Raw genomic sequence first — 4,561 nt, forward strand, 5'->3', positions numbered from 1 at the left:
CCACTACCACAAATATCCACCTACTTGTATCTGTGGCCGAGAACTCCCCCTTCCCTTCTGTTGCCATAGGTGAATGGCCTATGGCTCTTATCAAAGCTCAGCCCCCTTACGTGTGCACTAGATCCCATCCCTTTTTACCTTCAAGGACATGGCTCCAACAAATCTCCCCTCTTAATTCCTTTATCAGCAATTTTCCCTACCTACTGAATCACTGCCATCAGCATTTAAGTATGCTGTTACTGTAAAGAAGATCTCTTTCTTGACCTCATCCCTTCCCGTTACTGCAACATTTTTCTACTCTTCTTTGCATTACAACTTCACAGTCTTCAAAAACCCTTACCTCTTATTCTTTCTTGAATATACTCTAATTAAGCCCCACATGTAAGAGTGGTGGCAGGCACCCCTCCCCTCCCTAATGGATAAAGAAGAAGCCCACCAGACCTTCCGAGAACAATGCCTGCAAGGCCCAGCTAAGTTAAAGGATGACCACACCCGGATAGTCACTCTGATAAGGGTCTCAGTTCCTAGAGTCCACACGTACCATGGGCCCCTCCTATTTCTCAATACCCACCCTAAAACTGCAACGGAAAATTCCTTGCTCTCCCCACCATAAATCTTCCTGCCAAAAAAACCCCCACCCCCAGTCCTAAAAACGTATATAAGCCCACTCAAAACTTCTGGGCAATGCGACTTCTCAGGCCTCTCTCAGGGCCCATGATCCTCGCCCGGGAGCGCCCCAATAAAGCCTCGTCGCTTACCCCATTCAGCTCTGCTTGTCTTTCTTTCTCTGGCGCCAGCCAATCCAAAAAACCTTACACCACATTTCACTGACTTCTCTTGTCAAGGTTACCAATAACCTCCACATTGTGTTGCTATCTCTAATGGGCACTCACCAATCTTCATTTTACTTGCCCTATCCGCTGCATTTGATACAGTGGATCACTCTCTCCATCTGAATTTCAGTCACTTTTGGGCTTCCAGGATGCCACGCTCTCCTGATTTTCCTCTTATCAATGAGGGTATTTTCACTATCTTTGAGTGCTGGGTCCTCCTTATCAACCTGACCTTTAACATGACAGTACCCAGCATGCTGGTCTTTTCCATTCCCCACTTATACTCCTTTCCTCCATGAGCTTTTTGAGCCGTCAGTGGCTTTAAAAATACCACCTACAGGCCGGGCGCGGTGGCTCACGCCTGTAATCCTAGCACTCCGGGAGGCCCAGGCGGGTGGATCACTCGAGGTCAGGAGTTCGAGACCAGCCTGAGCAAGAGTGAGACCCCGTCTCTACCAAAAATAGAAAGAAATGATTTGGACAGCTAAAAATCTATATAGAAAAAATTAGCCGGGCATGGTGGCACATGCCTGTAGTCCCAGCTACTCGGGAGGCTGAGGCAGTAGGATCGCTTAAGCCCAGGAGTTTGAGGTTGCTGTGGGCTAGGCTGATGCCACGGCACTCACTCTAGCCCGGGCAACACAGGGAGACTCTGTCTCAAAAAAAAAAAAAAAAAAATACCACCTACAGCGCAGGGTGCAGTGGTTCATGGCTGTAATCCCAACACCTCTGGAGGGTGACATGGGAGGATTGTTTGAGTCCAGGAGTTCAAGCTACAGTAAGCTATGATCGTACCATGGCACTCTAAACTATCTGTATGCTGGCAAATATATGTGTGTGTGTATATATATATGTTTATATATATGTATATAAACAGCCTGCAACTCTTTATTGAACTCGAGGCTTATATATCCAGCTGCCTACTCCACACATATTTGGATATCAAGTAAGCATTTCAAATCAAAATATCCTCGTGCTCGCTTCTGAAGCACATATACTAAAAAGTGGAATGATACAGAGAAGATTAGCATGGCCCCTGCGCAAGGATGACATGACAATCCATGAAGTGTTGCATATTTTTTCCTTAAGATGGAAAAAAAAAATCCTAAATTGAGCACCTGATTTTCCAACCCCCACAGCAGTCTTTCCTATTTCAATTAATTGCATCTCATTCTTCCAGTTTGCTCTGGCCCAAAACCTTTCAGTCATCCTTAACTCCTCTCTTTCATATCTCATGCTCAATGTATCAGGAAAATCTGTTGGCTCTACTGTCAAAATATCCCCAGAATTGGACCATTTTTCATCACTTCCACCACTATCATCTTGGTCTAAGTCACTATTATTTCTCACCTAGATTTTCCTGTAGTCTCCTTAAATGGTCTTGCTACTACTATCCTTGCTCTCTTGGGCTATTCACACAAGAGTGAGACCTTGTCACAACAAAAAATAGAAAAATTAGCTGGGCATGGGGGCACATGCCTGGAAGTCATAGCTACTCGGGAAGCTGAGGCAGGAGGATTGCTTGAGCTCAGGAGTTTGAGGTTGCAGTGAGCTATGATGATGCCTCAACACTCTACCTAAGATGACAGAGCGAAACATTGTCTCAAAAAAAACCCAAAAACCAAAAAGTTAAATAATGTCTCTTTGCTGCTCAAAATCTCCCAATGCCTTTATTTCACTCAGGGTAAAAGACAAAATCCTTATAGAGGCCTAGAGGGGCCTTTGTATTAATAATTTTGCTGCCTTCCATTTCTTCCTTCCTCCACACATCAACGGTATTTTCTGTGGTATAGTTTATCTCCTTTTTCCATGACACTTATAATCACCTAATACAGCACATAATTTAGTTTTTCATTTTGTCTCTTTCCAATGGAATGTATGATTCACTTGGATGGAGATTTTTGTCTTTTTTAATTTTATGTATTCTTTACTGCCAAGCACATAGTTAGCACTCAATAAATACATGTTATGTGAATGAATGACTTAAGGGAGGTGGGGAGGAAGAGCTTTTGAAAATATATAATTTAAGGAAATGAGTACTATAATACAAAGTTCAGTATTTGCAGAATCTTATAGAAATTAAATATTATTTCTGGGATTACGGCTGCTTGGTCAGCCCTAATACATTTTCTACACTTAGTATGAAATGAAAGGAAATGATTATTCACACTTAGAAAACAGCCTATCTTCTTAGGTTAAAGCAGTGTTTGTAATAAGCTTCTGCTTGGCATAGCTTTGGCAGGCTACCATATTTGCTCAGCTTCATGATGTCCAGTGAAGTTTCTTGGGTGCTACGTAGAAAAGACTGGGACACAGATTTCAGTTGTCACTAAGAATACATATTTTAAGGAAAAGCTGGAGTTAATTATGGATTATTCAAATAGTACACATTCATTGCAGAAAAGTTAGAAAATACAGAGACACAAATAGAAAATTATCACTTAGAATGTCTCCAAATAGAGATGCCCTTTGTTAATAGTTTTGTGTATAGTCTTCTAATTTTCTTCTGAGCATTTATCTATTAATTGGTTTAAAAGTGTTTTATTTCCCAAAAATGGAATCATACTTTACATCCAATCTTGTAACATCTTTTTTTCCACGTCGATATATGTACCTCCAAAAATGTAAATCTTACTGGCTGATTAGTATTTCATAGTGAGAATGGATCTCTTATATTTGGACTGGACCTTTCAGTTGTATGCATTTTTTCTGAGTATTACTTTTTTTCTTTTTAATAGACAGGGTCTCACTCTGTTGCCAAGACTGGAGTGCAGTGGCACACTTGAACTGCAGCCTTGAACTCCTGTGCACACACAATTCTCCTGGTTCAGCCTCCCCAGTAGCTGGGACTACTACCACATTTGGCATTTTTCCATTTTTGTAGAGATGGGGTGGGGGGTGGGGGCTATGTTGCCCAGCCTGGTCTTGAACTCCTGGTCTCAAGTAACCCTCCTGCTTCAGCCTCCCAAAGGGCTCATAATACAGGTGTGAGCACCATGCCCGGCCTGAGTATTTTTTTTAAATACTAAAAATTTTAAGAAGTAACACAGACTTTATTAAACCTTTAATGGAGACATAAAAAATGGAAAGCACTTATGAAGTCAAAACTTTTGAAGAATTTAAGCCACATTCCTTTAGGAGAAAAGGAAAGACAGAGAGTGAATCTTATATTGTAGGAGTGTTTTATAGCAAAAACAGTATTTAAATGCTCTGATGTAAAAACACTCAATTAGTGGACCATGTTCAAGAGTACAGAACTTGAAGGCATTTGTTTCTGAATTACTTTGAAACTGAGGTGATAGCCATCTTAGCCTAAGCAGATTTTTTTTTTCAGCAAATCTTTTCACAGTCTTCCTTTTCAAATTCTACAGAGTAGTACTCTGATTCATTTTCTGAAGAGACTTTGAGTACTTAGACAATCAGAAGGACAACAAGAATAATTTACATTGTGCATTCAATATCTGTAACTTTAGCCTTTGGTTTTGGCCAAGTTAAATTGTGTTCTTGTGTATGCAAAATAGTGAAATATTAGAAATATAAATTTTATATTTGTTCACAGTTTTGTTTCATTACCTGAATTGGTGGACCAAATATTTGGAAATGTAATGGCATATTTAATGACATTCCTTTATTTAGCAGGTAAGTGTGTATTTTTCAACATCTTTAATTTTATAAATATTTTAACAAATAAACATAAAATCAAATTATTACTTGCTTCCTTCATTTTC

The 4,561-nt window shown here is 40.1% G+C and overlaps 1 non-coding gene across 1 annotated transcript; it reads left to right on the top strand.

Moving 5' to 3' along the window:
* The first annotated feature begins 1,806 nt into the window (after window positions 1-1,806).
* LOC123622023 lies at window positions 1,807-1,914 on the top strand. The gene has a single exon (XR_006729387.1). It is a non-coding gene; the product is annotated as a U6 spliceosomal RNA (small nuclear RNA).
* Window positions 1,915-4,561: the final 2,647 nt, after the last annotated feature.

The sequence above is a fragment of the Lemur catta genome, chromosome 16 (genome assembly GCF_020740605.2).
Source record: "Lemur catta isolate mLemCat1 chromosome 16, mLemCat1.pri, whole genome shotgun sequence".
Taxonomy (NCBI): domain Eukaryota; kingdom Metazoa; phylum Chordata; class Mammalia; order Primates; family Lemuridae; genus Lemur; species Lemur catta.